Below are 14591 nucleotides of genomic sequence, written 5' to 3'. Positions count from 1 at the left end.
TAAAGGTTTAAATCAGGAACAATTTGTCTTTGACCTTCACCACCTTATCCCAAAGAACCTCTATGGGTTAATAAAACTCAGATCTCCTTCCTGACACAAAAGTAGACTAATGCCAGTTGAAAGATTAACAGACTAAAAAGACTGAAAATCATAAATGAGCCACTTACTATAAAGCATGGGTGTTTATCTAACCTTTTTATTAACATGCTCACCAAAGGTGATTTGAAATGCCAACATGGTTTATTGTCAGTCCATTAGCCCTGCTTTGTTGAAGATAAGCGTTGATCTTCCTTTACATGTTAAGGAAAATCAGTATTTGTATATATCTTTTTAGTTTTCCATTAGCCTTATAATTTGGGAATCCTTCTCTATCCCACAGTTAAGATACTCCAAGGAGACATCAGATTACTGTGTTATCATATCAAATCAATAACCATAAATCTTACCTACACAGGAATTACCAGTACATCATCTCAAACTTCTTAATTAAGCTATTCATAACATATATTTAAATAGGAAAGGTCTAGGGGATGCCTGGGTGGCTCAGTCAGTTAAGCGTCTGACTTTGGCTCAGGTCAAGGTCTCCCAGTTCGTGGGTTCCAGCCCTATGTTAGGCTGTGTCCTGACAGCTCAGAGCCTGGAACCTGCTTTGGATTTTGTGTCTCCCTCCATCTCTGTACCCCTCCCCACCTCTCTCTCAAAAATAAATAAACATTTAAAAACAAATAAATAAATAGGAAAAATCTAAAATTTTTAAAGGAGTTATTAAGTCAAAGATTGCCTATTTTTAGCAAGGAACAATTTCAATCCCCAAAGCTTTAACTGGGTGAAAAAAGTGTTAGTAATAAAATCCATTAGCAATTATGTATAGTAGACCTTATCAACTGTGTCTTCCCCCACTGAGAGTCCAGACAAATTATGGGAGCAACATGATGGAATTTTGCAAAACAATACAGTCTCTAGTGGATAAAATTTTAAAAGCTTTGAGTAGGTCCTGACTTACCATTTAGAATTATTTATTTCAATAAACTGTACTTAAAATAGGTTGCTTGTTCTGTATTTTTACTTTCTTCTACTACTTACCTTTACATTTAGTCAACCCATGCAACCCACTTTGAAATATGTAGCAGAAAAATCAAGGTCCTTCTGGTCATATAGGTTGGAATTACTCACTAGTTATTTAGGTACTTTGGACAAATTACTTGATTTCTTTCAACCAGAAATTTTCTAGTAGAAAAAGGGGATAATAGTACCTAAGTAGCCTAGAACAATACTGGGGCACAGTAGATGTTCATTTAATTTTAGCTCCCTTCAGCTATATAAAAGCAAAGTGATAATGCTATTATCAATAGACTTTAATAGGAAATCAAGGCAAAGCCATACACTTAAAATAATCTGAAAATAATTCAGAAAGAGTCAGGCCCTAGCTATATATTCAAAGAAGTTGTCCAAGATATAAGTGGGGAAAAAAAGAAGTTTAAAAACAATATATGTACCATAAATTATATTCTGTTAAAATATTGATATTGTTAATAAATGTTGTCAAAGGATTTTAAAATATGTACAGGGTGCCTGGGTGGCTCAGTCAGTTAAGCATCTGACCCTTGATTTCTGCTCAGGTCATGATATCCCAGTGTATGAGTTTAAGCCCCACATAGGGTTCTGTGCTGACATAACAGAGCCTTCTTGGGATTCTCTCTCACCTTCTCTCTCTCTACCTCTCTTTCTCAAATAAATAAATAAATAAATAAATAATATTTTTTCAAAAAAGAACGTCACAGAAATTATGCTGGGTTATTTTTAAAAATAAATAAATAAAAATATGTACAAATATATATCAAATTTTTAAAAATTATCCTTTTTAAAAATTAAAAAGAAGCAAAGGTGTTTATGGAGGACTTCAACTTTCTACATTATATACTTCTCTAATATCTAGATCGTTTTAAAAGTATTCACTATGAGCATGTGCTGTTTCTATGATTAGAAAAATTAATAATAAGGGGTGCCTGGGTGGCTCAGTCAGTTGAGCATCAGACTTCAGCTCAGGTCATGATCTCACAGTTCGTGAGTTCAAGCCCCGCATTGGGCTCTGTGCTGACAACTCAGAGCCTGGAGCCTGCCTCAGATTCTGTGTCTCCTTCTCTCTCTGCCTCTCCCTCTCCTTCTCTCTTGCTCTCTCTCTCTCTCAAAAATAAACATTAAAATTTTTTTAAGAAAAATTAATAATAATAATATATTTAAAAATAAAGCATTTTAAGGAGATTCTTTTTTTGCTTATCCATCTATGATCAAAAGAAACCATACGTAGATTCACAAAAGTCAAGTCTCAAGTTAAGCTTCACTTTTTCCAGGAAAACTACTCAACCTTCTACTTTCAATTTTATCCCTCCCAAGAAATGTTCTACATTATAATAAGTGCATAGTAGAAGTTCAACAAACTGCTTTTCTCTATCTTTCACTATCTTTCTCTATCTAAAGATCACTTCTTTAGAAGAAATTAAGCAATCAACTAGCTGAGCCATCTTCAGAGAAGAGGAAAAATAAATAATTCTACCTTTGAACTACACCCTGAGGCTTTAGATTCTCTTACTTTTTGTCTATGCTGTGTATGACATGAGCTTCTATGTACTATAAATCATTAATAAATATTTTTGATGGTGTTAAGGAAAATGATGATTATGGTGATGATAATGATCAAAATATCAGAAAACCTGTAAGTATTATTATCTTCATTATATCACTTTTTCATTGGATAGGCTCCTCAGCTGCTCAGTGAGTTTGTTATCCATGACTTCTGGATACATCTGGAAAATTACCCCCTGTTTTAGTTCAAGGGCAAATAACTTTAAAATGTACTGAGGGTCTTTATATTATACTTTGTGATATTGAGAAATGTATAATTTGGACTATTCTGAGCTATGTACTTGGTCCAGGAAAGACAGTTCCCAACATTTACCCACGCCTACCATTTACCCACTATATGAAAGACTAGTTCAACATTTTGTGTGTGTGTATACATCTAGACCTAGAAAGATATGCATAGTTCCCAGAAGATGGACTGCTATGAAGCTCTGAGTGATGACTGGGATGGCCTTAATACTCCCCTCCCCTCCCCTAAACTTTAGACAAGTTTTTTTCCTGACTATAGGCCCTTGACCTCCCTTTACTTGGAGCATTTTCTTTAGAACATTTAAAATTGCCAATTCTTCTCCTGCCACTTTGAAAACTAGATAAAGGATCTCACAGTCTTTTGACAGTTTTACAGCACCTAAAAAGCAAATCTTTGAAAAGTAATCATCCAGAAAGAAAGTGTCCCTATCTCCTAATCTCTGTGGGAAAGTAGGAGCCAACGACCAAGTCTAACTACCTAATGCCAATTAACAAATACAGGTGGGCTAATCACATTGACCAACCCTCCCCTACTTCAGTGTCCTCCAATACTTTCCCACTGGTTCATCTCAGGGCTTAAAAACCCTTGTTTCAGTGGAGTTGAGTTAAATCTCTCCTCCTATTGCAAAAGTTTTGAATAAAATCTTCCCTGCCTGTTTAGCTCTATCCAGTGTAATCTTTTCTGACAACCAAGAAGTTAATACCTCTCTTAAAGGAAGTCACTGCTCTCTCTGCTGACAATCCTGATTTGCTGACCTCCTTCTGTAAGAAAACACTGCTTGATTTACACAATTCCTGGGTTGAGTCTTTCTGACAATACATACCCCATGACATTTGTTGGCATTACTGTCAGAAAAATGTAATACAGGAAAAGTAACATTCAGGAAGAGTCCAGTATGTTTAAATCAACCTATATATTTTACACAATGCATGCAAAAGAGTTTGTTGGTGCTTAAAAATGTGATTCATTAAAAATGTGAAACTCATGTTTCAGTCATTCCTAAAACTGCCTCAAAAACCAGTTTAAGCTAAAAATGTATCATTCAGATCTACAAAAAAGTAAATTTCAAGTAATAATGTGCTTTGTGCTTCTCAAAATGTATTCCATAGAAGAGTAGTTGTGTGAAAATAAACTTTCCAATTGAATAAGTTTGAAGTATGTTAAAGGAAACATATTCATTAATTCTAGGACTTCTGGAACACTTGGACACTCTGCAGCACTGTGAATCTCCAAGAAGCCTTGCAGTATGTAGCCACTCCAGAACTCATTTCAACCAAGGATCCCTTTTTTATTGAGCATCCTGTGGAAAGAGTAACTAATGACTGAAATAGGAAAAATATTACAGTCCATTAATTGCACACTTTCCATGAGACTAGCACTGTAATGGACATCTAAAGTTATGCTCTCCATCCATGATGAACTTTGGCTCTGTTTTGAGACACTGAAAAATAAAATTAAGGAGGTTGCTTTGTGGCTTTTGAGATCTTAGAAAAAACAAAGAGTAATTTGTAATCGAAAGTCTCAAAACAAATTAGTTCTCCTAAAATATGCATGAGTAAACAATCCTTGATTTTTCAGTAAATTATCTGGTTTGGGCTTTTAGAGTCAAGTCAGTTCACTACTAGGATTAAAAATAATAGAGAAATAGGTTTAAAATCCTAAACTTCTAATCAAGGAGTTCCAGAAAATCTGATTTGGGGTCAGAAACCGTTACAGAATATTGGGATGACCAACCTGTATTTTTGTATCCTTTGGGTAAATACCTAGTAGTGCAATTGCTGAATCGTAGTTCCATTTTTAACTTTTTGAGGACGCTTCCTACTGTTTTCTAGAGTGCCTGCATCAGTTTGCATTCCCACCAACAGTGCAAGAGGGTTCCCCCTTCTCACCCCAATGTTTATACCAGCATTATCAACAATAGCCAAACTATATAAAGAGCCCAAATGTCCATCCACTAATGAATGGATAAAGAAGATGTGGTATACATATAATATTGAGTATTACTCAGCCATCAAAAATAATGAACTCTTGCCACTTGCAATGACATGGATGAAGCTAAAGTATACTATGCAGAGAGAAATAAGTCAGTCAGAGAAAGAAAAATACCATGATTTCACTCATATAGGGAATTTAAGAAACAAAACAGATGAACGTATGGAAAGGGGAGGAAGAGAAAAAGAGAGGGAAACAAACCATAAGATAGAGAACAAACTGAGTGTTGATGGAGGGAGGGAGGTGGGGGATGGGCTAGATAGGTGATGGGTATTAAGGAGGGTACTTGTTGTGATGAGCACTGGGTGCTGTACGTAAGTGATGAATCACTGACATCTACCCCTGAAAGCAATATTGCACTGTGTGTTAACTAACTGGAATTTAAATAAAATTTTGAAAAAAAAAAAAATGATGACCAAATTTTCCATTAAAGTTATTTCTCTTCAGCATCCTTTTTTATTTACAAATAGGTTTTTATTTACAATTTGCAAAATTATTTCCTATTGTTTTCATTTCACTTTTTATACAGAATTTTATTTCTGACAATTGAGAAGAAGGGAACTGGTATTCAAGGCTTCAGAAAAACTGCGCACCAGCCTCTTACAAAGCATGGCCTTGACATAGGCGCCCTCTGCTGGCCGTCCTCCTGAAGTGCAAATTCTGGTCTTGGTGTTTGGTTTTGTTTGCTTACTGGTTCATTCGCTTTGTTACTTTATCCGCTATTTTATTTGAGGGATCACTGCGTCTCTTTAAAAAGTACAATCTAGGGGTGCCTGGGTGGCTCAGTCAGCTGAGTGTCTGACTTAGGCTCAGGTCATGATCTCACGGTTCGTGAATTCAAGCTTCACAGCAGGCTCACTGTTGTCAGCACAAAGCCTACTTTGGATCCTCTGTCCCCCTCTCTCTCTGTCCCTCCCTCGCTCACATTCCCTCTCTCAAAAATAAAAAATAAAAAAATAAAAGATACAATCTAAGAAATCTAGAAACATGCAGTTTAGAAACGACAGCAAACAACATGCTGTATCATATTTTAAGTAGGTGTGACACAGGATGTAATCTTATCCTTTAACTTGCTAATTGTTAGTGATGCACAGTAGCACCTACCAAGAATATAGAAGAGTGTGGATGTGCTAAAAGAGTGTGGACACCATCAGCCGAAGCTTAAACAAAACAAAAAGACCTCATCCAGACATAGTTTCTGAAGATCAACTAGATGAGAAACAGTTCTCTTACCCAGAGTGAAAGCAGGTCACAAAGAATCTTCCAAGACAAACAGATCAAACCCAAGAACCAACTGGGGGTAAATAGTGCCTCTACCAAAGATTATGTTGAACAAGAGACAATAAGAAACATTCTCACAGATGCCACAACTTTGTCAGATAGCTTACAAGACAGTCCTGGAGAACACGTGGATGTTTTACTGTTTTTCTTCACGTTTTCTCCAATTTATGTTAGTGTCAGGCATGTATTAGGAACAGTACTCATTACTGATTGGTTACTTTTATTTCTTCACAGAATTGCAAATGTAGAAGGGGAAAGATGTGTTGCTTTCAAATCTGGCTACAGTGTGAGCCTTGGAGGAAGTAGCATTCCTTTTAGAGAAAGAACTTCTTCTTTTAACACTCTTTTGATAGAATTGAGAGCTAATCTGTATAATGGGATATGAACAAAGAGGGAAAAATAACTCTACATATTAGTATCTCAGAAACATCAAATTTTCTGCTACTAATCTTCAAAAGAGAGAAGGTGGGGACCTGGAGATAGGTTATCTAAACTACTCTCAGTACCATCTAATCTGTATAGGTTTTTGAGCCCCAGGAAATACAGAAGTGCCCTGTATAATTAACTGGTGATACTGACAGTCCATAACCCCACATGCTTAGAACACAGACACCGGCAATCAAGAATTGGAGAGCCAGCAGTGGTAGGGGATGGAGGGAGAGAAACTTTTCACTCTCATGAAGAAGTGACCTGTCATTACTTTAAAGCCAGGAGCAAAGGGATCCAGTGAACATGTCCTTCCCGCAGGTTCCAAACTGCTATCAGCTTAGCTTTGGGTCTCAGACCCTAAACAGAAAATAAATATTAAGAATTTACTATATGCCAAGCATAATACTAGATGTTCAGAGCCATAAAAACCTTCAACTCTGTAAGGTAAAGATAAAGTGCTTATTTTATACACAAAGAATTTAAGGATTAGCAATATTCCTTAATTTGCCTGAGGATATCAGCCAGGAAGTACCAAAGTCAGGATTCAAACACAAATGTGTCTGATGTTAATATGTGACTGCTTTTTCCACTATACCAAATTACCTCATTCATTCATGCAATACGTATTTATCAGGTGCCTATTATGTGCTGGATACCAACATAGCAGTGGAAAAAAACAGTGTACTCACTTTCCTGAAACTTGCATTTTAGCCAGGAGAATATGCAAGTAAATGGTACATAAACAGAGTCATTAGAAGTGGTGATTAATACTGTGAAGGAAATAAGCAAAGTGGTGTGATGGAAGGGGATGGGGAGAAGTTCCTTAGACACTGGAGTGTTCAAGAAAAGTCCTCTCTGAGAAGAAGATGTGTAATCCAAGAGCTAAAGGAACCAGCCACAAAAAGGAGTCTAAAGTGGCAAGGACATGATGAACTACAGGAAGATGAGTACCTGATGAAGTTAACAAAAAACTAAATTATTTAAAGACTTTTTCTAATTTAAAATATTTAAACATTTAAAAAGATTATAGACCATAGTAACAAGTTTATACTTCACTCAAAATTCAATGAAAAGCCACTAAGGATTTTAAATAGGGCAAGACATTATCAGCATGTTCTATAGTAGCTGCGTGGAGATCAACATGTTCTAGGGAGGAGCCAAGATGGCGGAACAGCATGGAAGCTTTTTGTGTGTCTCGCATCCATGAAATATAGCCAGACCAGCACTAAACCATCCTACACACCTAGAAAACTGATCGGAGGATTAACACAACAATCTGCACAACCTGAACCACAGAATTCAGCAGGTATGTGACACAAAGAACGGAACTCGGGGAAAAAGAAGCCCTGAAAGTTAGGGAACCCTTTTTGCAGGTGGAGAGAGGACAGAGACTGGGGAGTGGAGGGAGCAAACGGGAAAAGCATTCCTCCCCAAAAGCAGCTGGAGAGAAAGTGGAAAATTGGAAACAGCCGCAGGGACTAAACTAAAGAGGGAGAAAGGAGAAAGGAGAAAGGAGAAAGGAGAACGGAGAAAGGAGAAGGGAGAGGGTTTAAATTCCATTAAGACTGTAAACAAAGGGAGCACAAAGGCTGCAACCCCGCAGCTCGATACCTGGTGGTGCTCTGGTGGGAAGGGCGAATCCCCAGGAACAGAGTGGGGTCCAGGAGGTTCTCGGGCCACACAGGGAAAAGCGGTTCCACTGCTGGAAGGACATTTGGTAGAGACTGTTGAAGCCACCTGGTCCCAGCAGACCCCGGGAGGCAGCCACATTCGCTGGTCCTGGGTCAGGGTTGTTGAGGGTGAAGCCTGGTGTCAGATGTGTGTTGCAATTTTCCATGGTCCCTGGAACACTGAGGCTACACTGTCCCGCGATTTTTTTGGGGGGGGGGGGGGTGAGCTGGCACCTGGCTGCAGTCTCAGGGCACCCGCAAAAGCAGGATCCAGGGGGCATTCCTGGGTGCAGCCGACATTCGGCCATTGCTCGTTTAGCCATCGCTCGGTGAGACCCTCCCGCAGAGGTGCAGAGAGGGTCAAAGCCGCAGTCCTTCGGAAGTAAGGGGCAGGGGAAAACAGCTGCATCTGAGACAAAACTCGGGAGAGAGGTACTGTCTGGGGCCTGGTCACGGAGAGTGGAAAAGCGGGGAGTGGACTACAGCTGAAGACGGAGGACCGGTGCACAACTGCTGATCCGGGAGAACAGACTGGGTGGCTGCGAGGTGCAATTTTTCACCGCTCCCGCGCATGTGCATGCGCACCAACGAACACCGCAACACACCACCCCAGTAGGCTAGCAGCGCCATCTAGGGGAGAGCGGAGCTATTACACCGAGCCCTGCCCAACTGGGCCAGCTTCGCTCTTCCAGAATGAACCTCACCACCGGCTTAATCTATGCACTATAAAGAGCTACGAGGACTGACCTCTAGGGGAAAACAAAGCAATTTCACTCCTACTTCAATCTGTTAGCAGGTTCATCTATTCAGTATTTTTTCTCTCTCTCTTTTTCCTTTTTCTCTTTTACAATTCTATTCTTTTTCTTGAATACAGAAAGAGAAAAAAACTCATTTTTATTTTCAATTTTTATTAAAAATATCTGTCTTTAATTTTTATTATTGTATATTTTACTTTTGTGTAAATTTTTTCAAATTCTATTTAATTCCATAATTTTATTTTAGTCTGCTTCAGTGTACTCACCTTTTCAAATTTTCAATTTCCTATTTTTTCTTTCATTTTCTTTTTTCTCTTTTTCATTTCTTTTTCCTGAATGCAGAAAGAGAAAAACTTCATTTTTAATTTCAGTTTCTTTTAAAACACTTATTTAATTTTTATTACTATATATTTTGCTTTTATGTAAATGTTTACAAATTCTATGTTATCCCCATCATTTTATTTCAGTCTACTACAGTGTATTCACTTTTTCAAATTTTCAAATGATTTCTTTTTTGCTCTTTTCCTTTTTTCTTTTTTTATCTTTTTTCTCTTTTTTGTTTCTTTTCTTTTTTCTTAAATACAGAAAATGAAAAAATTCATATTTCTTTTTAATTTGTATTAAAAATATTTTTCTATAATTTTTCTACTATATTCTCTATTTTGTGTATTTTAGTCTACTTTACTGTATTCATTTTTTCAAATTCTCAAATGATTTACTTTTTTTTTTCTCTCCCCCCTTTTTTTTTTATTTTGTTTCTCTAATCTGTCAAACCACTTTATACACCCAGACCAAAACACACCTAGGATCTAGCATCATCTATTCGATTTTTCTGTGGGTGTGTTTTAATTATTAATTTTAATTTTTTATAACTTTAATTTTTTTAATTTCAATGTTTCTACCTTATTAATTCCTTTTGTCCCTTCAAAATGACAAAACAAAGGAATTCACCCCAAAAGAAAGAGCACTAAGAAACAACAGCCAGGGATTTAACCAACACAGACACAAGCAAGAAGTCTAACCACAATTTAGAATCACGATAATAAGAATACTACCTGGGGGGCACCTGTGGCGCAGCCGGTTAAGCGTCCGACTTCAGCCAGGTCACGATCTCGCGGTCCGTGAGTTCCAGCCCCGCGTCAGGCTCTGGGCTGATGGCTCAGAGCCTGGAGCCTGTTTCTGAGTCTGTGTCTCCCTCTCTCTCTGCCCCTCCCCCATTCATGCTCTGTCTCTCTCTGTCCCAAAAATAAATAAACGTTGAAAAAAAAATTTTTTTTTAAAAAGAATACTACCTGGAATCAAAAATAGATTAGAATCCCTTTATACAGAGATAAAAGAAGTAAAAAATAGCCATAATGAAATTTAAAATGCTATAACTGAGCTGCAATAATGGATGGATGCCACGGCGGCAAGGATGGATGAGGCAGAACAGAGAATCACCCATATAGAGGACAAAGCTTATAGAGAATAATGAAGCAGAGCAAAAGAGGGAGATCAAGGCAAAAGAGCACGATTTAAGAATTAGAGAAATCAGTCACTCATTAAAAAGGAACATCAGAATCATAGGGGTCCCAGAGGAGGAAGAGAGAGAAATGGGGGTAGAAGGGTTATGTGAGCAAATCATAGTGGAAAACTTTCCTAACCTGGGGAAAGACACAGACATCAAAATCCAGGAAGCACAGAGGACTCGCATTAGATTCAACAAAAACCGACCTTGAACAAGGCATATCATAGTCAAATTCACAAAATACCCAGACAAGGACAGAATCATGAAAGCAGCAAGGGAAAAAAAGTCCCTAACCTACAAGGGAAGACAGATCAGGTTTGCAGCAGACCTACCCACAGAAACCTGGCAGTCCAGAAAGGAATGGCAGGATATATTCAGTGTGCTGAATCAGGAAACTATGCAGCCAAGAATTCTTTATCCAGCAAGAATGTCATTCAAAATAGGAGACATAAAAAGTTTCCCAGACAAACAAAAATTAAAGGAGTTTGTGAAAACTAAACCAACCCTGTAAGAAATATTAAGGGGGACTCTCTGAGGGGACAAAAGATGAAATATATATATATATATATATATATATATATATATATATATGTGTGTGTGTGTGTATATATATATATATATATATATATATATATATATATATAATTAAATACCAAAAGCAACAAAAAATTAGAAAGAACCAGAGAACACCAACAGAAACTCCAACTCTACAAGCATCATAATGGCAATAAATTCATATCTTTCAGTACTCACTCTAAACGTTAATGGACTCAATGTTCCAATCAAAAGACACAGGGTAACAGAATGGATAAGAAAACAAGATCCATATATGCTGTTTACAACAGACCCACTTTACACCAAAAGACACCTTCAGAGTGAAAATAAGGGGATGGAGAACCATCTATCATGCTAATGGTCAACAAAAGAAAGCCAGAGAAGCCATACTTATATCAGACAATCTAGACTTTAAAATAAAGACTGTATCAAGAGATGCAGAAGGGCATTATATCATAATCAAGGGGCCTATAGACCAAGAAGACCTAAGAATTGTAAACCTTTATGCGCCAAATGTGAGAGCACCCAAATATATAAATCAATTAATCACAAACATAAACTCATTGATAGTAATACCATAACAGTAGGAGACTTCAACACCCCACTCACAGTAATGGACACATCAACTAATCAAAAAATCAACAAGGAAACAATGGTTTTGAATGACATACTGGACCAGATGGACTTAACAAATATATTCAGAACATTTCATCCTAAAGCAGCAGAATATACATTCTTCTCCAGTGCACATGGAACATTCTCCAGAATAGACCATACACTGGGACATAAATCAGCCCTAAGTAAGTACAAAAAGATCGAGATCATACCGTGCATATTTTCAGACCACAATGCTATTAAACTCGAAATCAACCACAAGAAAAAATTTGGAAAGGTAACAAATACTTGGAAACTGAAGAACATCCTACTAAAGAATGAATGGGCTGGGGATCCTGGGAAGATGGCGGCGTAGGAGGATGCTGGGCTCACCGAACGTCCTGCCGATCACTTAGATTCCACCTACACCTGCCTAAATAACCCAGAAAACCGCCAGAAGACCAGCAGAAGGGAGTCTCTGGAGCCAAGCGCAGACAAGAGGCCCATGGAAGAGGGTAGGAAGGGCAGAGAGGCGGTGCATGCTCCACAGACTGGCGGGAGGGAGCCGGGGCAGAGGGGCAGCCCGCCAGCCAAGCAGAGCCCCCGAGTCTGGCTTGCAAAAGCAGAGGGACCGGACAGAGTGTTTTCCGACAGCAAGCAGGACTTGACATCTGGAAGGTTATAAGCTAACAGCTCTGCTCGGAGAACGGGAGGGCTGGAGGACAACAGGAGGGAGAGTTGTTGAGCCCCGGACAACAGAGCTCAGCTTGGCGGGGAACAAAGGCACTGGTCAGCGCCATCTCCCTCGCCCATCCCCCAGCCAAAATCCCAAAGGGAACCAGTTCCTGCCAAGGAACTTGCTTGCACCGTGCAAACACCCAAAGCTGTGCTTCTGCGGATCCATCCTTCCAGCGGGTCTGACTCCCTCCTGGTGCCACAGGGCCCCTCCTGAAGCAGATCTCCAAAGGAAAAGTGAGCTGAGCCTGCCCCTCCCGCCCCTGTGCACCTTGCCTACCCACCCCAGTTAATACGCCAGATCCCCAGCACCACAAGCCTGGCAGTCTGCAAGTAGACCAGACTGGCCACGCCACCCCACAGTGAATCCCGCCCCTAGGAGAGGGGAAGAGAAGGCACACACCAGTCTGACTATGGCCCCAGCGGTGGGTTGGGGGCAGACGTCACGTCTGACTATGGCCCAGCCCACCAACTCAAGTTATTCAAGACAGCACAGGGGAAGTGCCCCGCAGTCACGCACCACTCCAGGGACTATCCAAAATGACCAAACGGAAGAATTCCCCTCAGAAAAACGTCCAGGAAATAACAACAGCTAACAAACTGATCAAAAGGATTTAAACAATATAACAGAAAGTGAATTTAGAATAATAGTCATAAAATTAATCACTGGGCTTGAAAACACTATAAAGGAGAGCAGAGAATCTCTTGCTACAGAGATCAAGGGACTAAGGAACAGCCAGGAGGAGCTAAAAAATGCTATCAACGAGTTGCAAAATAAAATGGAGACAACTATGGCTCGGATTGAAAAGGCAGAGGAGAGAATCGGTGAACTAGAAGATAAAATTATGGAAAAAGAAGAAGCTGAGAAAAAGAGAGACAAAAAAATCCAGGAGTATGAGGGGAAAATTAGAGAACTAAGTGATGCACTAGGGAGAAATAATATACGCATAATTGGTATTCCAGAGGAGGAAGAGAGAGGGAAAGGTGCTGAAGGTGTACTTGAAGAAATAATAGCTGGGAACTTCCCGGATCTGGGGAAGGAAAAAGGCATTGAAATCCAGGAGGCACAGAGAACTCCCTTCAGACGTAACTTGAATCGATCTTCTGCACAACATATCATAGTGAAACTGGCAAAATACAAGGATAAAGAGAAAATTCTGAAAGCAGCTAGAGATAAACATGCTCTAGCATATAAAGGGAGACCTATAAGACTCATGACCGATCTCTCTAATGAAACTTGGCAGGCCAGAAAGGAATGACAGGAGATCTTCAATGTGATGAACAGAAAAACTATGCAGCCAAGAATCCTTTATCCAGCAAGTCTGTCATTTAGAATAGGAGAGATAAAGGTCTTCCCAAACAAAAACTGAAGGAATTCGTCACCACTAAACCAGCCCTCCAAAAAATCCTAGGGGGAATCCTGTGAGACAAAGTACCAGAGACATCGCTACAAAGCATGAAACCGACGGACATCACAATGACTCTAAACCCATATCTTTCTATAATAACACTGAATGTAAATTGACTAAATGCGCCAACCCAAAGACATAGGGTATCAGAATGGATAAAAAAACAAGACCCATCTATTTGCTGTCTACAAGACACTCATTTTAGACCTGAGGACACCTTCAGATTGAGAGTGAGGGGATGGAGAACTATTGATCATCCCACTGGAAGTCAAAAGAAAGCTGGAGTAGCCATACTAATGTCAGACAAACTAGACGTTAAATTAAAGGCTGTAACAAGAGATGAAGAAGGGCATTATATAATAATTACAGGGTCTATCCATCAGGAAGAGCTAACAATTATAAATGTCTATGCACTGAATACAGGAGCCCCCAAATATATAAAACAATTACTCACAAACATAAGCAACCTTATTGATAAGAATGTGGTAATTGCAGGGGACTTTAACACCCCACTTACAGAAATGGATAGATCATCTAGACACATGGTCAATAAAGAAACAAGGGCCCTGAATGACAGGTTGGATCAGATGGACTTGACAGATATATTTAGAACTCTGCATCCCAAAGCAACAGAATATACTTTCTTCTCGACTGCACATGGAATATTCTCCACGATAGATCACATACTGGGTCACAAAACAGCCCTTCATAAGTTTACAAGAATTGAGATCATACCATGCATACTTTCAGACCACAATGCTATGAAGCTTGAAA

The sequence above is a fragment of the Herpailurus yagouaroundi genome, unplaced genomic scaffold (genome assembly GCF_014898765.1).
Source record: "Herpailurus yagouaroundi ecotype Mexico unplaced genomic scaffold, PumYag 28, whole genome shotgun sequence".
In the NCBI taxonomy this organism is placed as follows: Eukaryota; Metazoa; Chordata; class Mammalia; order Carnivora; family Felidae; genus Herpailurus; species Herpailurus yagouaroundi.
This window is presented reverse-complemented; position numbering follows the sequence as displayed.